The sequence below is a fragment of the Equus przewalskii genome, chromosome 4, assembly GCF_037783145.1.
Source record: "Equus przewalskii isolate Varuska chromosome 4, EquPr2, whole genome shotgun sequence".
Taxonomy (NCBI): Eukaryota; Metazoa; Chordata; class Mammalia; order Perissodactyla; family Equidae; genus Equus; species Equus przewalskii.
This window is the reverse complement of record NC_091834.1, coordinates 105,076,457-105,101,432: the sequence shown is the minus strand read 5'-3', so window position 1 is coordinate 105,101,432 and position 24,976 is coordinate 105,076,457. Positions and strand designations below refer to the sequence as shown.

General features: G+C 43.2%; 2 long non-coding RNA genes across 2 annotated transcripts in view; one reads left to right on the top strand and one right to left on the bottom strand.

Annotated features, from left to right (window-relative positions):
* LOC139082960 (uncharacterized) overlaps positions 1-17,828 on the top strand; it is a 28,673-nt gene extending 10,845 nt beyond the window's left edge. Inside the window, exon 2 of the long non-coding RNA XR_011539360.1 lies at positions 14,421-17,828. This is a non-coding gene — a long non-coding RNA (uncharacterized lncRNA). The remainder of the gene's footprint in view (positions 1-14,420) is intronic.
* LOC139082959 (uncharacterized) lies at positions 1,684-24,955 on the bottom strand. The gene is made up of 2 exons (XR_011539359.1): positions 24,804-24,955; positions 1,684-6,224 (listed from the first exon to the last, which is right to left on the bottom strand). It is a non-coding gene; the product is annotated as an uncharacterized lncRNA (long non-coding RNA).
* Positions 24,956-24,976: the final 21 nt, after the last annotated feature.

The following is a 24,976-nucleotide window of genomic DNA, read 5'->3' as shown; positions in this document are numbered from 1 at the left end:
GGGAAGCAAGTAGGTTTGAGGGGCATAAGGAGTGGGCTGTGGTAGACACTGTGGTGTTTCTCCAGCTCCCTTCCTCTGCTCCGATGTTGCCTTCCCCAGACGCTGAGGTGCCAGCTGCTGGTAGCTCACAGCTACATCCCTCATTGGGAATTCAGATCTGCTGCAGGAACCCACGCTAAGGTCACGTCTCATCTCAGAGGGTGGCCCACCACCAATGACTGACCAACGTGGGGAAACAGTCCCAGCCCCCTGCCTCAATTTGGGACAACTCCCACAGGCAATTCCTTTTCCAGAGCAGGGTTGGCTGAGGCCTCGTTACAGCACACCGTGGTCAGCTCTCCCTTCCCCAGCCCTGCTTCCCTCGCTTCCTTATAGGAGTATCTTCTAAGAGTACTTCCCAATAAACTTGCACATGAGCCTCTGTCTCAAAGTCTGTGCCCAGGGGACACAATCTAAGAGCAACACTTCACATCAGGTTCCTTTGAGGAAGGGCATTTTGTTGTTAGAAGATGCATCCTAACACCACTGACGTCTGTTATGGACTCAGCGGGTGCACGTGCACAGATGAATGTAAGCCCAGGATGGCTAATTTTCTAAAGAAAAATTGTGACACTTATTTTTTTTTTCCTACTGGATGAAGTTACTCACTAGCCTAAAGCTAATGGATGATTGATTGTGATGAGACTTTTGAAATAGCTTACGCAAGAACAGAATAATTCTTACTTGCTTCAGCTTTGAAGTTTCCTGTGATATGAGGGGCTAAACATGAGTGCTCAGACTGTTATTACATTTGCAAAGTTGGATCACTGTCTTGAGAGGCCTCTAACTGTGGGATGAGTAACATTTCCTGTAAAGGAGTGAGAGCATTTTACTCAGAACGGGTGCAGAAAACACAGTTATTCTTTGTCTGCCCTTTTTCCCCTGTGCGTTCCTCAAGTATCTGAACAAAAGTGAAAGAAAACAGCAGCACGTGGGGAGAGGGTAGGGAATAACCCACGTCCTTTCTCTCCTGCCTGCAACAGGCAATACACCGCTTCATCGGTTCACCGGGTATATTGAAACAGGCACTTTCCCCAGTTTGGCAGCAGGGGGAAAGCACACTGACTATGGCATTTCCTGAGGTCAAGTCTGTTTCCAGTTTCCAGAGCCATTAGGCTTTTTGGAGGATGGTCCTAAAACTCAAATGGCTGAGTACACTGTTGAGGACAAGCCATGCAGGGGAACAAATTCTTGAACACAGCCCTTCTTTGCGAAGTAAAAGGAGGTTGGTTCTTGAGAACTCCCCGAAGCCTGGAGCGTGCAGATGTCACCTTCTCCAAGCCTCGGGGCACTAGCCTCTGCAACCCCTTGGATGTGGTGGGGTGGTGGGCAGTGTCACAGGCTTTCACTGGGCCCTTCCTTCTCATCCTGGTTTCACTTCATGGATCAGGGAGTTCATGTGGATATTCTGCAATTTAGTCTCTATTCTGACTGAGAATTCAGAAACTGGGGGAATAACCAGTTTGTGTCTGCGTGCTCACTGGACCCAGGGTTTGATGAACCTGGGCTAGGATTTTATCACCCAACATCCATAATCCCCATCTGGTGGACCACGGTGGTGTGTGGAGGCCCCAGAGCTCCACATGGATGCAGATACAGTTTTGTATTAGAGTCAGCTCCCCCTAACAAAGCTGAAACAGGAACTTGGGTACAAGTAGTTTATTTGAAAGCAGGGGAGCAGGGAGAAGGAGACAGGAAGGGAGGAAGAACCAATACAAAGCACATTCTAGAGCTGGTTCCCGGCATACAGCCAGGGCTCCACCCACCTGGAGCCTCAGGGAGAATGCCCTTCAGGATGGGCTCAGGAATGGCAGCAGGCTCAACAGTCATCACTGACTCATACCTTATTGGTTGAAGTTTGCTCCAGGGGTGTCAACTTCACCACTACCCCCACTTCTGAGCAGGCTAAGTCAGTCCCCTGTTGGGAAGAAAGCCAAGAGGCAGAAAGCGGAGAGACTGCTGCGGCCATCAGTCAGTGTGCATGGGCTCTGTCCACCGTCAGTCAGTGTGCATGGGCTCTGTCCACCGTCAGTCACTGTGCATGGGCTCTGTCCACCGTCAGTCACTGTGCATGGGCTCTGCCCACCGTCAGTCAGTGTGCATGGGCTCTGCCCACCAGCTCAAATCAGAACTGGATCCAAGAGCCTCTCAAGAGCCAGACCTAACACTTCCTGTAGGTTCTGAGTGTTTTCCTTGCACCTTGGTGAAGGGCCACAGGTCCCTCTAAAGAGGCTCAAAGTAAGGTTTATAGTATGTACATATGGCCATGTTGCAGGGAACTTCCTCAAAGGGGCTCAGCCTGCTCCTCCATCAAGAGGCTCCAGGTCTGAGCACACTTGGGTCTGGGAGCTGGATGAGGGGCTCTGAAACTTCACTGTGGCAATTTGAGTCAAATCTCTGCCCACCAGAACTAGATTTTTTTTTCCGGATGAAAGTAACACCTTACTAGGTTGCCCTTGTATTTATTCCTAGGGACCCCATGACTGATTTGTCACCACCTTGGATCCCAGGGGTCAAAACATTTTGATGGTCTCTCTGTCCTTATGGTCTAGTACACACATTTTGTCAACCATGTGTCTGACAAATATTTCCCTTTTGGGGTCCAATTTTTTTCAGTTCAAAGCAGGGAGCCCAATTCAATGAGTCATTTTCCTTTCGTCTTCTCTATCTCACTGAGATAGAGTCTGCAGCTTCCACAGAATTTCTTGAGGATGTCTATGCTCCCCTTAACAATGCATTTCTGATCTTTTAAAACTTTTCTACTATGGAAAATTTTAAACACACATAAAACTAAAGAGTTTAGTCTAACAAACTCCCACATACCCATGATTCAACACATTGATTCATGGCCAATCTTGACCATCCCTACCCGCATCTGCTTTCTTCCCTCTACCCAATACACTCAATGGGTTATTCTGAAGCAAACACCATCATATTATCACAACCGTAAGAATTTTAGCATGTGAGATATCGGTAAGATAAAAATTCTTTAAAAAACATAACCACGTGCGTTATCACACCTAAAAAGATTCACATTAATTCCTTATTATCATCAAATCTCCAGGCAGTGTTCAAACTTGGCAACTTTTTAATAGTTGGGTTGTTGAAATCAGGATCCAAACAGGTCCACATATTCTATCTGGTACATAGATTCTTCAAGATTCTCTTGAATCTTTTTAATATATACCTCTCTAATCTAACTCCATCCCTCTTTTTTAATTCTTACAATACATTTATTGAAGAAGCTTGGTCAATTCTCCTGTATGTCAGTGTATCTCAAACCTTAAAGTTTAGGAGAGTCACCTAGGAATCTTTTAAAAATACAGATACTGATTGAGTAGCTTTGACGTGGGCCTGAGAGTCGGCATTTCTAGCTAGCTCCCACGGGATGTCCATGCTGCTAGTCACACTAAATGGCAAGGCTGAAAAATCCAGCCTTCTTGATTTAGCTGATTGCATCTTGAACTGGATCATTCAACATGCTCCTCTGTGTCATGTAGTTCTTGTAAGTTATTAATTAGATCTAGAGGCTTGAACCGATTTGACTTCAGATTCTTGGTAAGAATACTTTCTGGCTTGTGTTATAGGAGACACATAGAAACTGTGATAAAATTGATCAGGGTGCAGGTGTTGTTAGCCTGATCGATCCATTACAATGGTCCCCACTTAAGTGTACTTGCAGAACAGTTAAAATGGTAAAGGCAGGATAAATGCTTTAGTCTTTCTCTTTATTTATTAACTGATTTCTGGCTATTGAGCACTTGAAATGTGGCTAGCACTAAGTGAGATGTGCTACATGTGTAAAATACACATCAGATTTCAAAGACTTAGTGTGAGGAAAAGAATGAAAAGTACCCCATTAATTATTTTTTATACTGACTAGAAGCTGAAGTGATAATATTTTGGATATCTTGGGTTCAATTTAACTTCACCTGCTTCTTTCTACTTTTTAGAAAAATGTAGCTACTAAAAAATTTCAAGCTACATAGTGGTTCGCATTTGTGGCTCACCGCCCGTTGCAGTGGACAGCCCAGTTCAGAGCGTGTCAGGGAAGGTCCAACATCTCCACCTCATCGGTCCAATCAAAGGGACTTGGGAGCCACTCCCCAGGGCCCCAGAGAATCCTGAATCGTGGGAGGGTGCCCTGGTGTCAATAGACTCAGCCCAGGCCCGTTATATATTTTATCTTTCTTAGTCGGGCACCCAGAACACATTTCCACAAGTCTTGTCCTGGTTCCTGCCAATACAAATTACTTACATCCTGAAACCCTGTCCTCATAAAAGTGTCTTTTCCAAGAGCAGAATTGGAATTCTATATAAGACCTTGTTTAAAAATAATCGAAAACCATTTTCCTTGATGATCTCTTGAGTCTCTTCTAGATTCGAAGCCCTCTAGGCCCAGTGACTTGGCTTCATTGGCACCAAGCTTTCCCCAACCACACTGACTGGCAGGGACCACGGTCCTGATGCTGATTGTGTAGTAACAACCTTGAGCTGCCATCATCCATTTGGGAAGCATTATTCTGCAAAACTGACGACCTAACCATAACCAGAAGGCATGGGAACAGCCTCCTCAGACAGAGAAAACCAGTATTTGCTGCAACCACCAAATGCAGGCCCAACCAGTGATTGCTCTTTTGAACTTGTTTGAAAAAACTAATTAAAACCAAAAAGAAAATAAACATAGGCAGTGTCATAGCTACCATAGGCAATGCTTGAAAATTTTGCTCCACCAAGATTTGGCCCACACACAGGCAAGACGGTGGCTAAAGATCCATCTAGGAGACAGTTTGTCAACACACCACTCACGCCTCTTCCGATTAAAAATAAAAATCTCTTGTCCACTTCTTTTCCCATCCTCATCCGAATATGAGCACCCTGCCCCCTTCATCAGTAAATGAGTGATGTGTGGGTTCCTGACTCTTGGACCAAAGAAAGAAGTTGGGTCTGTGTCTAATGTTCTGGTCTTATTTTAGTCTCTTTTAATCTTATCCCATCTTCTCACTGTCCTACTAACTAAGAATCCCACCCTCTGAGTCAGAACAAGTAACATGCCACAATCTTAATGATCTCCTTATTTTCAGCCACAAAAGCTCCCCTTCTCTTCTAGCTCTTTCAGGAGGAAACAAGCCACGTGTACATTCTTTGAGGTGCATGGACCAGTGGCTAAGGCTCATTTGAATAGAAAATGAAGTGAAACCATGAAAATAGGTCAGCATATTATATTCTACCTATGAGACTTATGAGATTTCTCCAAGGTTAAGTTAGTTATTTGGGGAAAGGATCTATTGGTATGGCTAAGTAAATGTTGTGTATGTTTTGAATGCAATCACATATATACATAGTCCATCCAAATATTTAACAAATTAAATTTTAAGGTATCTCAGTTCAGATTCTCCAAAGTCAACAAAACTAATGTATTTCTCTCTCACATTAGCATTACAGAAATCACTTTTCACAGGGAAAACATTCCTTTATAGCAAGGAATTTAATGTTCTTCACCCAGAATATCTATGTAAGTGAAAAAGATGGCATTACTGTTTAGAACATGATGTCTCAAACTTTTTAATTCCAAATGCTTGACGTTTTCCCTACCAGTTTTATACTGCAATTAATTGTATAAGGGAGAAATATTTTGCATGAAAAGTATAATTTTCAGCAAAATCATACTTGATCAGAAATCAGTACAGGTACAGTTATGCATCGATTAACGACGGGGGTGCATTCTGAGAAATGCATCGTTAGGTGATTTCGTCATTGTGCAAACATCATAGAGTGCACTTCCACAAACCTGGACGGTCCAGCCTACTACACACCCAGGCTCTATGGTACTAATCTTATAGGACCACCACCATGTATGTGGTCCGTCGTTGCCTGAAACGTTGTTATGCAGCACATGACTATATATCTAAAACTAAGTATAAGAACTTTAACCAAAATGACGTATTGGGGGTAATAGTTCTGAAACAACTCCTGATGTATTTTCCTTCTCAGTAATTAAGGCTAAGCACCTCAGAGTCCCAGAATAGACATGGGCATTCTAAGAGATCTTGTGAGCCACAATAAGGATTCCACGGAAGACGGCAGACACTGGGCACTTCAGCAGCCGTGGCAGAACAGGATTCCCAGGGAAATGGCCAGGAAAGTCACGAGGAAAGACAAGCTCCAATCCCAATGCCATGAAACTGTAAAAAAAGAAAGAGAAAGATAGAGAGAGAATTTGTTAAAAAGTAAGTGAAAATACAACAGACACTTCATATATGAAAATGTCTAAATGGCCAATAAACATTTGACAGTCCTCAACCTCATTAATCAAGAAAATGCAAATTAAAACTACAGTGCAATACTCATCCACGGGAATGGCTAAAATGAAAAAGACTGACCAGACAGCCTCTGACAGGAGGATAAATGCTACAGCCACATTGGAGAACTGTTTAGCAGTATCTATCAAAACTGAACATATGTACATCCTACAACCCAGCAAGTCCACTGCCAGATTATATATATGTCTCCAACGGAAATGTACACATCTATCCACTAAATGGCACGTATGAAAATGCTTACAGTAGAATATTCATAATAATGAAAAACTGAAAACTGCCTAATGCCCATCAATAATTACACAGATAAACAAACTGTGGTACATTCACCATGGAATACCACACAGCAATATGGATGAAGAGATTGCCGATATGTGCAATAATATGGATGGATCTCGCAGACATGATTATGAGCAAAATATGACAGACACAAAATACTACCATATAATATGTGATTCAATTTATAGAAACTTAATAACAAGAAAATGATTCTAAGGTATCAGGATTGTTAGCTACGCTTTTTGTGGGGACAGTGACTAGAAAGGGTGAGATGCTGGCCACGTTCTAGGTCTTGCAGCTTACACAGGTGTGTTCACCTTGTGAAATTCTTTGAGCTGTACACTTAGGACTGTGCTCATTACTCTATGTGCACTATTATGCTTCCGAAACATGTTATGCTTTACGTAATATATATTATGCTTTAATAGAAACGTCAACAGTAAGAGCAGCTCAATATCAACTAGTTTAAAATGGTCTCTTTCAGATTAATTACCCCTCCAGCAATAGCTACCTTCAGCAGAATGAAGAATCTGTGATTAGTATGAAACCATCTATTTAAAAATATTAAGAATGTCACAGGTTGCACTCCTCTTAGCAGTGTTAAATTTTACCCTGCTTCAATAGGTTATAATAATACAATTTTAAAATCTTAATGCCATGTGCCCATGGCAACCATCTGCTGCTTTATATATTATTTTGCAGTCATTTTTAAATTATCATGAGGGAATCAAGAATGCAGTCGGCTATCAGTGTCAGAATGCCTGATGAGCAGTGATTCCAGATTGAGATCATCACATGATGGTGGTCCGGGGTTAGAGCAGAGACTTAGAGGTGTCATCAGGGGCTCAACGCTTCCTATCTTTGCACCCATCGTTCTCTGCAGGCTGGCTTCCCACCTCATGGCAGCACACTGGCTGCTGCATGTCCAAGCACCTCGTCCATTCACGGAAGGAAAGAAAATGTGATAAAGGAGGGCAATATTCTACCAAGCTCTCCTTTCTTACTGAAAATCAGGAAGGCAAATTTTCCCCCAGAACACCTCCTCTTCAGGAGTCTTCTACTTATATTTCATTGGCAAGAACTGTATTACACGACCAATACTTGCTACAGAAGAAGCTAAGAAAGTTACTATTGAGCTTTCTGCTCTGTAGAGCAGAGAAAGGAGAGGGCAAAGGGGGCTGAGAATGACAGTTAAGTGAGCCATTATATGCCAGTGTTTTTTCCTGCTTTAAAAAAATGTAATGTTATATTATAAATCTTTCTCTTTGACTGTACCCTAGCACTCATCAATTCTAGAACTCTTGAAATCTTGACCCCTAAGATCCAAAAAGTGGTCCTGGCAAGGTGGGCTGTGTATGTCAGGGGACAGCAGCCCCCACTCACACCCATCAAAGGAGCCTTACCACTTGCTTTTCACAGGCATGGCATCCATCCTGCAGATAAGCCAACGGGCATGTCCCCCAAGAGCTGAAGATGGAACCGCAGATTCATCAGCTTCAGGCAGGTGCTTCTAACCATAGTCTGTGCTCAATAGATAATTACGGTGTCTTTTGTTCAGGAACCAAGAACCAATCGCGTACTGGAACTCTGTGTCAGCTGCCTTTGTTATCATTGTCTTGGCTTCCCGGCCCTCTCTGCACCTAATAAAGCTTTATGTGCGGAACGAGTTTTTAACCAGTCAGTACATTAAACCTAAGTCTACTGTGGTCCCCACCATTCACTGTTGCTAACTACAGCTCTTTGTCTGACTCTAATGCTATCTACTTGAACCAGTGTGTATTTACTTATGTTCATCTCCAGGTAGTTATGACAATGACAGCTTTGAAAGAATAGCTACCAAGTTTCCTAAGGTAAAATAAAAGTAGGAATTTCTGTAAAAAGCATTTTTTGAGGTCTTATAATGATAAGTAAAAATTCTTGTTTTAAGTATTTCCCTTAGGTCACAAAACTACTCTCTTTGAATGGCCCTTCCCCTAGATGTGAAAATGTCCTTTTAAAAATCAATCTGAAGCCCATTTGGGTTAACTAACATGTTCACAAAACCCACTTCCTAACATTTTATCCAGACTAACATCTGGTGGCTTTAATGCAAGGCAGGCCGTGGTTCTGTTCTGGGCTCTGCTGTCAGATTGCCAGGAAAACTTGGAGGGTCACCAAAAGTTTTGGGCCTCAGCGACATCTATACAACAACTGTAGTAGGCTAAATGGTTAAAAGTTTTAAGAAAAGTGGGTTAACCATGCTGTAAAGTCTTCAATGAACTATCCTCTAGTGCAACGAGAGTTAGTTGTGCTTAAAACAGGGCAGCAGTGACTGGCTTTTCTCTCCCCACTCTTGGCATCGTGGGAGTTGACTGTTCCACTCTGAAATGAGAATCTCATTTTAGGATAGCTGTAACAATCCCTGGGCCACTTATTCAGTAATAAACTTTGATTGGCTACTATTTCAGCAACGTGGAGATGATAGACTCTCTCCTTTACCAAGCTTTATTCCAGCTCCTCTGAGCCCTCTTTCTGACTAGTCCTGTCTTTGGCATGCCCAGCCCAGTCTTAGCAAGAATCCTGCTAAGTCATCCCCTTATCCTTGATATCTGATCAAAAATCTGATCACATCCCACCTTTGATGTCTAAGTCCTTTGCCTGTCTTTAGCAATAATCCTGCTAGGCTAGGTTAGCAAGAGTCCCCTACCCTTGATGTCTCCTCTTAGTCATTTGCCATCCACCGACCCCTCAATCTGCTCATAGGCTACAAATCCCCAGCTGTCTTTGCTGTATTTGGTATTGAGCCCAATCTCTCTCTCCTATCGCAATAGTCTTGAATAAGTCTTCCTTATTGCTTTAATAAGTGGCAGAACAATTTTTTCTTTAACAGAGGTTGACTTGGCAGTTGTTAGGGTGACCAACCATGTCAAGTTTGCTCTGGCCTGAGGGGTTTCTCAGGAAGCAGGATTTTCAGTACTAAAACAAGGACAGTTCCCAGAAAATCTGGACTAGTGGTCATCCTAGAGTTTATAACTGTAATCCGTACTTGTTGGCACTTTGTCCAACTCTCCCAAGCAAGTCACAAAGAGACGCTCAGCTGCCAGGAAGACATGCTAAGCTTTGCACACTTCTTGGATTTAGCTCATGGGTGACATTGGAAGACACAGGCGAACACCAAAGGCTGAGATACTCCATGGATCAGGTCCAGAAGGCAGAAAGCTGAAAATCAGGGGACACATGTAGTGATGAACAAAGCAGTTGGGCAACCCATGTCTGAATCTTGGAAAACCCAGAGGCACAAGAGATACCACATTTGCAACTGGAGAGCCTGTCTTTCTCCCACAATTTATTTTGAAAAATGTTCATGCTTCCAGAAAACTTGGAAGAATAATGGGAATGTGTATATCATAACCTAGACTCACCAACTGTCAACATTTTGCTACACTGTCTTTCAACACATACATATATGTGTATGTGATATGTATATGTATGTATGCATGCATATTTCACTGTCTCATACACACAAACATATACACAATTGCCACTGAAGATATTTTAAGAATGTTGAATTTGCAAGGCATTCCTGATATAGGACATGAATTAAAAATCAGCATAACTGTTGTGCCAAAAGCAAATTAAGACATGAAAAGGTGCTCAGCATCACTTGCAGATAGGGAAATACTATAGTTTTCTTTTAGATCTTTTTCATTTTTCTAATTTGGTGGGTGAAAAATAGTATGACATTCAATGCTGGTGAGAGTATGGGGAAATGAGCTATCTTATACATTGCTGATAGTAATGAAAATTGCTGGTGGAAATATAAATTAATTTTCAGAGGAAATAATCTAGCAGGATCTATTAAAATTAACAATGTGTATATTGCATGATTCAGCAATCCTTCTCTGAGCATTGGAATTCAATCTTACAGAAATAAAAGCACCAGTTCTTAATTGTAGTACAAAGCTGTTTATTGCAGTGTTGTTTGCGGTGTCAAAAAACTAGAGATATCTGTAAGTGGGCATTCAGGTTATGGTTCAATTATTTATGGTGGATCCACGATACGGAATATATAAAATATATTTTCAAGTTAGATACATCCATATTGACTTGAAGGTACGCCACGGCATGTTAAATGGGAACTGGTTGAATAATTACATTTTTGAAATAAAAAAGGACAGAAATCTTCATGATTTATGTTTTGTCTATCTGCAGAAATAGAGAAAAACACAAAAGATACACTAATTTGTTTGTTGTTGTGGTTGCCACAAGAATCTGTTTTCCCTTCCTAATACAAAATCTCAGTTATTAAGGGTAATGACCATCCCCCACTGTAGACAGCTGTCGGGGGAAGAAGAAATCGAGACACCTGCCTGCTACAGTCTATACTAGAGACACTGAAAGACTCAGAGCCCCTCTTACGCCTGTGGTGCAATGATCGTCATTGACCCAGGTTTGATGAGTCAGACGCTCTCTCCAGAGACTCTGAATCTTGAGAGACAGGTGCAAGCATGGAAGAAATGAATGTCTTTTATTTATCCCCCTGGCTTGGATACTGCTTGGATGCAAGCAGGACTTGTCCCCAGTTAATATTCCTCACCTATCGAGAGCTGGCTTTACCCCTGTCCATTTTCATGCCTGCATCTCCAGTCTTGGCGTTTTATGGCTAGATTCTACTGCAGCAGTAGTTAAAATCGCCATGGCTTACAACCTTTTCTAACTCACGCCACTTCCACTATGAGCTGCTCTTTGTGGTCGCTCGGGGATCCAGGCTAACGGCGAGTTTAGGGCATTATAAAGTGGGAATATTTAAAAGCATGAGCTTATTTAAAAGGTTTTTGGAGGACTCAATGAAGAGAGTTGAATATATAAAGGAGAAAAGGAATAACGGATAGCTTCCTGAGGATGTAAGCAGAGGGGATAAGATTGAAAGCTTTAGAGAGTCAGAAGGACGGCTTCTCTATTGTAACCAGAGAGGAGGACAGGAAATTGCATATGCAGGTGAATTTGTGTATCACAGACCCTAAATCCAAGTTTAATCAGAGAAGCAGAGCAACCAGGAGATATATAAGGAATTTATTACAGCGAGGAACCCTTACACAGTGGTGGAGCTGATTAGTCTAGGTGAGGCTGCTGTTTCTGCATCTGGGGCTGGCATCTGAAGTCTGTAAGGGGGGTAGTCGGGAAGGGAAGATGAAGGTAAAGTGGGAGAAGCAAGGATAGACTGGAACATGCACGGCTGAGCTGGACCCTCAGTAGTCCCTCACTGTGGTGGGGGAGGGGGGGAGGCTGAAGGAGCCACTGCCAGACTTACACACACCCCTGGCCCAAGAGGTGAAGAAGCTTAAGGAGGACCCAGCAGGAGCTGGAAGAGCTGTGGGCCCAGCTGCCACCCACGCTAGGCCAGTGATCCTGCAGACAAGCTACAATATGCGTGAGCTGTAACAAGGTCTAGTGCCCCGGCATCAGCCTGTGGGGCATAAAAAGAAAATGGCCGCTGTCCCACTCTGCCTTCCAAACCTTGAGCAAATGTCTTCTGTGGCCTACGCTAACCCCAAACTCTGCAGGGAAGAGAATTCTGGGAAATGCAGTTCCGACTCAGATAACTGACACAATTCCACCACTGTCCGCCCTTTGCAGACATAGCATACATAGACACCTCTTTTAACCATACTAAACTTCCAAACAAGGACAGTAGCAAAAATGCTTCCACCATCTTAACATCAATTATCCTGCACAAGACTAAAAAACATGTCGGTCCTCTCCCCCAAATTGGGAACAAAGACCCTTCATTCAACCTTAGATGATGTTGATTCTTTTTCTAATTGAGTCACATTTCACCTCTGATATCCTGGAAACTAGATGAGATATGAGGTTAACTACTCTACACATCGTAAGTTAGATGCAAGGGGATGGAAGGGAGAAGAGAGAAAAAAAAATTGGCTGATATATACATAAATACATTCATATCAAAATAAGGAAGAAGTACTCATAACTATTACAGTCTTCGTTTCTGCAACTGGTCATGTGGTCATAGATGGAATTTACAACTACTTTCTCCTACTACCCATTCCGTATTTCCTTTGCCCTTAGTGAACACCATGGCTACTCAGGGTCGTTAGAGCTTTCCATCAGCTTTAAACACAGAGTATAGGAGCACTGAGTCCTCTGCATTCCAGAGAGACCTTTTTTTTTCCTTTTGAGGAAGATTAGCCCTGAGCTAACATCTGCTGCCAGTCCTCCTCTTTTTGCTGAGGACGACCGGCCCTGAGCTAACATCCGTGCCCATCTTCCTCTACTTTATATGTGGGACGCCTACCACAGCATGACGTGCCAAGCGGTGCCATGTCCACACCTGGGATCCGAACTGGTGAACCCCAGGCTGCTGAAGCAGAACGTGCGAACTTAACCGCTGCGCCACTGGGCCAGCCCCCAAAGGGACGTTTTAAGAAGTTTTAAGAAGAGGGTTATACAAGTCAGCTGTAAGACAGCAGTAGATGGCCTGAAATTATTATTGGATGGAATAAGAGAAAAACAGGTCTGATAACTTGATGTAAAATAATTGAGACCCATCAAGGTGGCGATGTGGATAAGCAAGAATTTTCTTCGTGAATAAGGATGAATGTCGTAACAAATGTTTAATCATTATGAACCAAATTATCATCGCAAGATGCAAAGTGAAAACAGTCACGTATCCACATCAAATTCTCCTGATTTCAACCTTTCTTTAGTATGTTTTACTTTACTAGCTCCAACTTTTCCAAGTCTCCCATCTTAGCACTAAAGAAATGAGAGGACTGTGGGCTGGCCCAGTGGCGCAGCAGTTAAGTTCGCACGTTCTGCTTCAGCAGCCCAGGGTTCGCCAGTTCGGATCCCAGGTGCAGACATGGCACCGCTTGGCACGCCATGCTGTGGTAGGCGTCCCACATATAAAGTAGAGGCAGATGGGCACAGATGTTAGCTCAGGGCCAGTCTTCCTCAGCAAAAAGAGGAGGACTGGCAGTAGTTAACTCAGGGCTAATCTTCCTCAAAAATAAACAAGTAAATGAGAGGAGGAATAATATTGAGTCAGGCAAGAGAGAAGAGAGGATTAGAAAAAAAGAGCCAAGGAAAAAAATTTGGAGGAGAGTATAGAGAAAGGGAAAAAATGAAAATCTTGACATGGATTAGCTCAAGTCTCTGACAAACTGGATCCTCACTTAGCATTAAGAAGGCTAGGATTAATAACTTTATATCTGAAAATATCTGATTCAGGATATAAATAACTGTTCCTAGGATGGGTTCCAAGAGAGGACTGCCCAGAATAACACACTGTGGCAAACTGGCAAACATCAAGGGACAGAGTTTCAAGTATGCTAATCTCTGATGAATCTTCATGTAAACATCACTACTAAAGAAAGGATAAATGAAGCTTCTTCTCTGATTCTAATGAACATGTTGTAGATAAATGGAATGAAAGACACATGTTACAAAGCCTAAAATAAAATGTAAAAGTTCAGCTTTTATGATGTTCCTATACACATATCCCCCGATACACTGAAAATTTTCTGTAGGAATAGAACGTGGGACTCAACACTGTCTGCATATTCCTCTGATTGCTTATGCTTCTGTGGGTGTTCTCAGAGCTGGGCACAGAGGCAAGCAGAGTGAGTACATTTTCCCACTTAGAAGCACATTAGAATTATCCAGAACTCTATCAAATCATTTAACCATTGAAATAGTTGCAAAGTGTTCTAAAAATAAATTGCTTTTGTGTTCATTGAAGTTCTTTGCTTTTTATAGTCTTACTTTCCTTTCTCATCACAGGTATGGCACAGACTCTTTCTTCCAAGCATATGAGAAATACAGAAGCAAGATGAATACCAAAATCCTTGACATTCACCCCAATGAGTTATCCTTATATTACAATTGAAATGGCAGAAAGTCAATGCTATCCAATCACAGCATTCTGGCTGCTGCTTTCCCGCGATTTTCTGTCCAAGTCACCCTACAGCCTCCACAGTCCCGACTAGTAACTCTTAACATTGCCTTTGACTTCCCGAGGAGTAGTATGTTCCTAAGTGAAGAGAACGACCTGATTCACAAGTGAGGAAAGAACTGCCTGTGAGCCCTCCTCAGCAAAGAGCACAGCGTTAGAACTTCTACACAGTTGGGCTTTTAATATCGGACAAAATGTGTCTTTGGAATTGACTGGGAATGGAATGTTCACAAACAAAGAGTGACACTCTTTCAGTTTCACCGTCCCTCAATTCGTTCTAAGCTTAAAGCTCAAAATATTTGTTCATGTTAGAAGACAAAAAAAAAAAGGTATTTTAACTCATTAAGGAGTCATGTACCTAATTTTGAGACCATTTTCTCTTTGTTATGTTGTTTGTAAAAACAGTTATATGTTGAAATGTCTGCCCTTTTTGGTAATAACAATGGTTTTTATTAATATCTTGGGAAAATGTCCCTAAAATCCCTGTATTTATCTTGATAGACACCGAGTTATTTTAATTCCTTTTAGATTAGTGCTATTCTTTTTTCCACGAACTTCACTACACAGCAGGCATTTATATCGGAGACACCATGAACAAATTTCACTAAGACTTTATTCATTTTCACCTGTGCTGTGCTAATAAGCCTCAAATTAAACAGCTCCATCAAGCCTCAGCAACTGGCTCTGTGCCCCACTGAGGATCACAAACTGAAAAACGATTATTTGGGGAGGCTTTATAATTATACTAAGATGAAAATGTTGGCAGCCAGGAGAGCCATATTTTTCAAGGTCTGAGAGAAAATTTAATGAAAGTGCCACAAATATATTACTTAGGATGATCGTTTGCACTTAATATGAGGCCCTTTTCTCTCTGGATTTCAAAGTCTGGACTAATTAATTAGCCCTAATTCCCCTGTTTTCCTGATGGTCAAGCACTCACAGACCTCCTGAGACCACAGAGTTATCACAGTGAAGTAAAAAGAGTGCCACCGGGGGTCAAGAGACCTGTGAGTTAGTTAACACCTGTTGGGTGTGAGTCTTTGTTTCTTTCACTTGCGAGTTGGCGACCCTGGAGGCCCCAACCCAGAGCTGGCAAACAAGGCCCCGAGGCTAAATCTGGCCCCTTGCCTGTTTTTGTAAATAAAGTTCTATTGGGACACAGCTTTGCTCATTGGCATACACATTGTCTATGGCTGCTTTCACGCTGCAAAGGCCCAGTTAAGAAGTCAAAACGGACTTCATGGATCATAGTGTCTGAAATACTTTCTATCTGGCCCTTTAGAGAAAAAGTTTGCTGACCCCTGACCTAACCTCTCTGAACTTGTTTCCCCTCTGTAAAATAGAATGGAATAGTCAATAACACAGCAACTTCATTAGAAGAGGTACGTTTTAAATTTGCACAGTGATGACTGTCTTTGATGGTGCTTCAAAACCAAGGTGAAAAATCCCTAGAAGTGATATTAATTCATTCAAAATGCTTCCATCTACTCTTTAAATATTTATCCATCATCCACTTGACATTAGGCACCATATTAAACAGTGACGGGGAACACATGTTAAGGGAGATAAGACCTGTTTCAGTTAGTAGTGGAGTGATGATGTGGGGGTGGGGTGGGGACAGGGTGTGAAATGGAAAATTATTTTAAAATAGTCTTCCTGGTGCTTTAAATATAAGCATTGGGATGAAGGCAAGCTCCTACATTTTTGGCTCCCTGCCATGTTTGTACTCCTTGCCCTGAAAATGGTTCACAGATGGATCACACCAGCCTTTATATTGAGTTGAGTATGAACTCTCTCATTCTTGGCTGCTTTAGTCATCCTCGATCCATGACAAAGAGCCTCCGGTTATATAATTCGTTATAATCATAAATAGAGGGACCAAAGAAATTCTACCTCAAGGCATCACAGATGTGTCATGAAAGGGGGCATGTGAGCTTGGCCGCAGGAGATGAGATCAGATCTGCACAGGCATGTGTGTGGAGAAGGTCGTTCAGACGGGGAGATCGACAGTTTGTAAAAAGCTATGGAGGCGAGAAAGTTCTGGATGTGTTTAGAGAAAGACCAATAGTCCAGTTTGGTGGGAAGAGAGCAAAACAAAGGGGAGTGGCTGGAGATAAGCCTGGAGTGCCCAAGTTCTGGAGCACGTTGGAGAGCAATAGGAGATCGTGGAGCTCTCTGACGGCAGGCTAATAGGACTGAAGTTTGCTCTGCAAGCAGTGAGAAGCTACTAGAAGCTTTGGGACCAGAGCAGTAAGCATTGTCTAGCTAGTACTTTTTTGAGTATTGTGGAACTCGTAGAACTACTTAGCCTGCTATAACCTGAGCAGGCGCAGATATTTTTCAAACGGGATCAAATGAAAGACCAGCTTCTGTTGTCTCAATGTCAGCTTAAACATTTTTTGATGGTAATTTATAATAGACAGACTCTAATCTGAGAACTATGGGCGGTTATTGTCTTTTCATACATAGCTTTTCGCTGAAGGTCTTCAACCTGCTTCTTCGTAGTGTCTTCCAAGGCTCCACCCCACAGCAACTCCCTCCAGCCAGGAGTCTGGCCCTCGTCCTGCTGCCCTGCTTGTTTGTTCCAGGCCCAGGCTCTGGTCCAGCTGCGCCTCCAGATGGGAATGGGTTTCCTCCTCCCCCTCCTCTGCTACCCTTCAGAGCCCTCTCCAGACTCAGCCCCTCAGAGGCCCTCCCTCTCCATCCTAGGCCCCATGCCTTCTCCCTACTTTGCATTCCATTACCCTGTATCACTCACGCTGGCGTTTAACGTGCTGTTACAGAATGGAACCTAGTCATTCCACGGGTGCCTGCTGACTGCTAAGGAAGGCCTATCTGCAGGGCAGCTCAGCGCCCAACGAATGTTAGTTCAACGGAAGCGAGTTTCCTATAATCAGACCACTTCATTTCACGAAACGTGCTGGGTTTGTGTTTAACGCTGGCCGACCACCCCGGCTTTCCTCACGTCACCTCTGGGGGGACCTGGGCTTCTCTCAGGTGGTAGTGGTGCTATGGACAAGTGGCGATGCAGACATGGCTAAGCGCACTGCTATGTCCTGACTCTGTCAGCCTCTGCCCCGCAGAGGACTGAGTGCTCAAATCTATATTAGAAGGTACCTCAAAGGCGGGAAAGAGAAAAATTCAGCCATTTTGAAGATATAGTCTTATTTTTGTTCTCTAAAAAGTAATTATTTAATCTTTTCTGTGTATCATTACATTAAAACAAGTTATCCACACATTGTGTACATTTGTACATATTTAAACATGAAAGAACAAGGGTTATTTGACTTCCACAAGCCATACAGATATCAGGCTATGTTTTTACTATGTGTTCCCCAAACGTCATCCATTTAGCCCATTGAGCAGTCTGAGGAGAAACTGAATATTTTAGTATGTCATTTATACCAGGTGATCATTTCAGAAAATCTCTTTTTCATTATAATTACTTAGCATTATTCAATGCTTCATGATTATTTTATCGTCTATAAGATCATGTGGTGGGGCTATTTCTCATAAAATCCTGTGTTCCAGGATATCTTTTAACCTTAAATAAAGGACATATCCATTGAGTTCTAATCTGATAGAAATTATTGAATCCCAACCTCGGTTTCTACATGTCCCAGGTTTCAAGACAAGTGCACGTTTCTGAGACCTCGCCCCGAGTCCCTTCAATCTGTCCTATTCCTGCCGCTGACTGTAAAGCAATAAGTGCAAAACTTGGCAATATTCCCTCTTGGCATAAGCTTTCCAATTATCGAAAATTAAGTAATTCCCTATAGAGGAGAAATCATTAAATATATAGTAAATAATGAGGTTAATTAATTTAACCCCTTCTAATTAGGAAACTAATTAAATCAGAAAATTAAAACTGACACAAGACATTAAAATTGGGAAGTTCTGAACTTGGATTTAACAATCATCTCTCCGTCTTCAACCAATTCCAAAAGAGGGATGTGTACTAGCTACAAAAAGATAAATCAGTGGACTGTTTTCAACCATAGAAAGTTCAATTTTCCATACTATAAGTACTATTTTTACAGAGTTTACCTTTTTTCTACTTCTATTACATATGTAATTAAACCTCGTTCCTTTTAATGTTTTTAAAGACTGAATTAGAGTTAGTCCTGAAAGATGGATTTAGCCCCAATTCTGCTGGTAACTGATCACGAGCAGGGCACTTTGGAGTCTCTGGGCCTCGGTTCTCTTGTCCTCAGTATATTCTATGAAAGAAGTGAGACTGACTCATAATATCTTGGAGATGGAAAGAGATCTAAACAGGAGTAATGGATCAAGAAGCCAGAGTTGGGGAAGATTGTTAAAACCTTTGTCAGTGTGGCGTGGTGCAGAACCAGGTCCTAGCTTAGGGTCTTCATTAATTAGTTGGTGAGCTGAGATAAAACGAAGGATATATTTTGCAAAGACACCGACTTTCTCTACAACTCTAACTGTCGTACCTGTTGACATTACCTCTGGATATAAATCTCCAACCTCTCAGAAGTCTCTGAGTAACAACACAACAGAGAATAAGGTTTGGTGCTTAGTGCCACTGGCAATGGTGTTTCTAAGCTTAAAATACCTCAGTAGGTGTCCTGCTAGTTTTTGGACTCTCCATCCTTTCTACATTGTTCTCACTCTCCATTCAGGTGACCAGGGCATGGTGCACTGTGGTCAAGGCCCCCAGTGTGACCCACTCTGGGGAGGGAGCTAATACAGATTCCCAAAAGCCAGCACCACACATCATTTTGACAAAAAGGAGTTCTTTGACAGACGCTTGATCTCATCTACAGGAAGGTGAGCAGCCCGTTTGTAGGGAACTTGCCAGATTTCAGGGCTCTCTTGACTCAGTTATGTCTTTCCTGTACCTGGCGCCTGTGAACACTGACAGAAATTACGTGCAGCCAATCTGAGCAAGGTGGTATAAAATGCTAGAAGAAGCTGGTGGGGCACAATCTCTTCCCTCAGATTTGAATGCTTAACTCATTCATTTTAATTACTGCAAACAAATGTGTTCTAATTCCTTGGCATGTTCACGCTCTTGGGTGCTTTACAACAAATGGTCAACACGATTCATAATGACAATTTTATTTTCACACACTTCAAAGGCCATACATGAAGCAATAGTTAATCCCCAGCCAGCCTGTCACAAAGCACTTAACTTTAAATAGCCATTAAGTGACTTTCTCCCAATACCACTGCTACAGCATAATTCCATACCTCAAATTTAACAAGGAAAGACGAACAGAACCTGGAAGGAGAGTGGACAGAACAGGTTACCTTGCCAGCTCAAGGAAACCTGACTAGGAACCTGGGAAATAAACACCCTAAGCCCACTCTTCTCCCTCCCATCCCCTCACCTCTCTGCTGGGGTTCCCCATTCACCAAATCAACTGGAAGCCAGAGTACGACGGAGATTATTTATATAATCCAGTCAGGTCAGGGTCCTGGAGCAGAGAACAGGTGAAGGATGGGGCGTGGATCTGAGGGTGGGAGTAAGACGAATGGAAAATATCCAGCATGTCCATTACAGGCCTTCAATAAACACCTAACTGCTTTTTAAAAAGAACACTATTAATCCTTTCCATCAAAAGCTAATTACCCCACATTCAAGAAGTATCTATTGAGTAGCTATTTGCAAGCATGGTTTTTAAAAAATTATCTTTAAGAATTTTCTGTTTTATGTTATATTGCATTCTGCAATCTTCATTTGTAGATTTTTTTTGAAAACTAACAACGGCAGAAATTGGCAAGATGCCATCAATCCCATTTCCTTTTCCAGGATACATAGACGACTACATTTCCCACGCTCCCTTGCAGTTTAGGTTGGCATCAAGCAACCAGGTTCTGGCCAATGAAAGTGGTTGGACGTGGAAGTATGCTGCTCTTTTTACGCCTGGCCATAGAATTTTCTGCACAATATTATATTTGCTTTCTCCTCGTCTAGAGCTGGAAGCAAATGGCTCTCAGATAGCAAAGCCACAAGATGACAGAAGCCCTGAGTGCCCATTTGGAGGAAAGTTGTCTGAGCAAGCCACCAAGTTGTGTGCAAGAAACTTCCAATGTCTTAATCCAGTGAAACGCTGTAGTTTGTTACAGCATCTCAAACCAGCTCTGTCAACAGCAGTATTATTGACATTTTGCACAGGCGATTTCTCTGTTGTGGGGACCATCCTGTGCATTGTAGGATGTTCAGCAGCTCCCTGGCTTCCACTACTAGATGCCAGTAGTACCCCCTCCCTGTGGTCACGACAACCCAAAATGTCTCCAGACATTGGGCAGTTTTGACCCCCACGGGGCATTTGGCATAGTTGAGAACCACTGATCTAAGTCCTCTTGATAATAAGCTCACTGTGTGCTAGGCAATGTGCGTAGAGAGAAGGGAGACAGGTACGGGACATAATTTCTGACCTTAAGAGCATGGAACAGTATAATACATCACACATGTAGCCTTATTTTAAGATGACTGCTTCACTGCAGCATTGTAATTGTTAAATTGGAAACAATAAATGTGCAACAATACAGAATTGGTTAGATAAAGTACATTAAAAAACAGAGTATTATGTATCATCCATTAAATGATGTAGATCTATTATTTACTGACATGGAAGGACATTCTTATTTTGTTTTTTTTAAGCAGCAACAGAGAAGTGCATGTGGAATAATATTTTTTCAGGAAAAAATTTTTTTTCTTGTGGGACAGATTGTCACTGAGCTAACATCTGTGCCAATCTTTTTCTTTTTGCTTGAGGAAGATTGTTGCTTTATTTTTTATGTGGGATGCTGCCACAGCGTGGCTTGACATATGGTGCTAGGTCCACACTGGGGATCCAAACCTGTGCACCCTGGGCTGCCGAAATGGAACATGCTAACTTACCAACTATGCCACCAGACCCGCCTCAAAAAATACTTTTATATGAGGGGAAAAGTCTACAAGGATTTTAAGTGTTGTTTCTAGGGATAGGATTTGGGGTAATTTACTTCTTTCCCTCACTCATGTTTTTTAGGTTTACTACACTTAATAGCTAGATAACTACTGGGGGCAACTGTGCCCTGTGGGTTAGTCGACTAAACCTTTCCCATAAAGACACAACGCCCTCTGGGTTCCCAGGTTCTCCTGCGATAAAACTCTGGCCTGTTTGTGCCGGTAACTTAAGTATTCCCTTTCAAGAAAAGGTTAAATGTAGCCTATAAACCCTAACTAAAGGTTTACCGAACATTGCTAATAGCTACCTTTAAGGGTTGTGTGACTAGCTGAACCGAACTGAACATGAGAACACGACTGAGATTGTTGTATGCAATATAAAGAGATGTGTTCTAAAAAAGCCATTTGGAAATATTTATCTAAATAACTGCCTCAAGTTCCCACCAGTAGGTACAATTTGAGTTAAATATTCCCAACTCTATTTTCGCTTTTTCTAACTTCACACTTAACTTTTATTCTAGCCTCAGGTTATCTAATTTTGCAAAAGAGATAACCACAAATGCATTACTCTACTTACCAAATTAGCATTAAACAAGCTGTTTATTCTCTGAAGGTCGATTATCAACAAAACAACTGTTTTGAACTTAGCCACAGAGGGAGGAAGAACTATTCCTCTCCCCTCTGGGTCCTTCTGGCTGGTCTAAGAATTAAATTTACATGAGACAGATTAACAGGAGAAAATCAAAGTTTAATAACATGTACACACAGGAGAAACCCAGGAACACTGAGCAACTCAAACAAAATGGCTGAAGCCACGACCTCAAATACCATCTCCAGCTAAAGACAAGGAGGATGTTGGGGATAATGGTTTGGGACTTCAAAGGAGGGGAAGACAATTCACATGGAGATGGAAAAGCAAATGTCTGGTAAACAAATATTTGCTGGGCCATCTACAGACAATGTGACCAGACAGAGAACTTTGATAAAAATGGGCTTAGCAAGGATGCTCCCAATCTATCAAACCCACAGTTATCTCTGATGATGGCCTGTCAGGACTTCTTAAATTTTTTTTTTTAGGCAGTTAGGGGGAAGGTCAAAGTTTCTCTCAGTCTTTTGTCCTTAAAAATAATCAAGCCAAAGAAACACATTTTGGGGTGGCCAATTCTGATCTCCCACAGTTGGAAGAAGTGTAAAATATTAATGCTCAGAGTGTCATATATGGGGGTAGTACACGCATCAAAGTTAACAGAAACGCAAAGCTTCTGTTTAACAACTGATACTGTTATTACCCGAAAGTGGGTAATCCTCTAACTGCCACAAAAATCAATGATAAGAAGTATCTATTTATTGGTGAATAAAATACAGCAGTCTCAATATGGTATTTTTTTCTATAACTTTGCATATGGATATCTTACAGAAATGGACCTTTTGTGAAGATCATTTTTTAGGAGTTTTAGTGCTAGTTTTTAAAAACTGAATTGCCACCGGTAAGTCTTCTGGTAGAGTCATCCCTCCTAACTTCAGGATGTCAGTTTTGCAGACTTCCTCAGAACATCCACTATGCACATGAAATTAGATTTCATCTAAAGCTGTTTATTTCTCATTCTGGCAAGCAGCAGTGTTGGATACACTCTACGGAATGTTTTCTTTGTGTGGTGACCTGGGCCTGCCTTATGCGGGTGCCGTAAGGCCTGCACGTGCGTACTGATAGACAAATGACAAGCAGTAGGATACTGGAATATATGAGGAAGCCATTTGGTGTAAAACTTATTTGGCCTGACCTTGTTTTTCCAAAAGGGCGTGACGGGGTCTTTGAGCATGCATTTATAGCTGCTTTAAGGATTTGCTATGTCCCAAAGACAAGAACAACTGGCCTTAAGATAAAGGTGCAACTTCCCCACAGTCCCATTTCCTTAAGGATAAGCATCTCCCTAGACTAGGAACCAATGGCTGCACTCTCCTGTGACCACCCAGCTCGAGATAGCAGACCTACTACCTGCTGCGTGAACTGCTGTGCCAACAAGGCAGTCTTGTGACTTCTGTAAAAGGGACATTCCATTCATATGCGATACATGCTCTTTGATAGTATACAGCCACTCTGTACACCCTACTTCTTTGGTGCCCTTCCTTCCTTGCCGAAGGAGGGCCCAGGCTAGTCCTCACATCTGGCTCACCTTATGGTGATTTTTAGATCAGTTATATTATTTGCACTGACAGTACTACACTGACCTGCACGGTTCACATGGGGTGTCCTACAATTTCCGACAGGCTGATGACATTTTAAACAGGTTACTTAGTTCCATAATCTACCTTACTATCAGAAGTCATAGTAGAGTAAGCTTGTCCTGCTGGGTGTTCCAAGTTCTTTTTTAACTTACACAATACCCGGCTGGGGTATGCTTTAAGTGTTTTAACATAATACCACATGGTTAGCTCCTATGCAACCAAAGAAGAACAGTGCTCACCAAGTTATCTCACACAGGTCAATAAAGGGCACGCTAATTTTGGTTCTATTTACAACTAATTTATTACACTGACGTTTTCTCAACGGCCAATGTAAAACGTTGCAATGGTGAATACTAAACATATTCCTGGGTATTCAAAGGAAGGACCGTAAGTTCTTACTCATTCAGGCAAACTCTGAATGCTTTTATTATTTGTAAAGGAAATCCGTTAGCTTTACAATGTGGCTGTTTCATGCTGTTCTAAAGACAAACGAAAACGGCAAAAGGCAGAAGCACGAGGAAGAGAAAACGGACGAATACTGAGAAGGCTGGGCGCGCTCGCCCCCTCCCCGTGGGCAGCCGCTCACCGCGCGCACGAGGCCGCCGCCGCCGCACCCCGGACCAGGACGGCGGACGGGGCCCCACGCCGCTCCGCCTCCAGCCCCGCGGGCCCACTCAGCCGTGCCTCGGAAGCGCGTTCAGGTCGCATCGGGGCGGCACGGGGGCTCCGAAAGCTTCCTCCTCCTCGGGACCAACTTCCACGCACGCTCACTCCCGTCGCTCTCCCGACGCCCTGCGGCGCTCCCCGGGCGGCCGGAACCGAGCGCGCGGGCCGCGCGGACCACAGGCCCCGCCCCGGGAGGACGGCAGAGGCGGGGCACGTCGCGGCGCGCGGTCGTCAGGACTCCGGGGGCGGGGCGGGCTCGCTCCGACGGCCCAGGCGGGAGCGGGGCTCGGGCCAGGCGGGGAGAAGCCAGCCTGCGGCGTCGGTGCGACGCGGTCAGCGCCCCGCCCCGCCGCCGGGACCGGCCCCCGGCCCCCCCTCGGCCGCTGCGCCGGGGCGTTACCTCGGGTCCCGTCGGGCAGCAGCCGCCGACACTCCGCTCTTCTGTGCCCACGGCCCCGAGACCCCGGCCAGAGCGCCCGAGGCCCGCTCCCGCCGCCTGGCCCGCAGGCTCCGCCCCCGCCGCGCGCATGCGCGACCCGAGCAGCCGCGCGTGGTGACGGGAGGGGCCTCGCG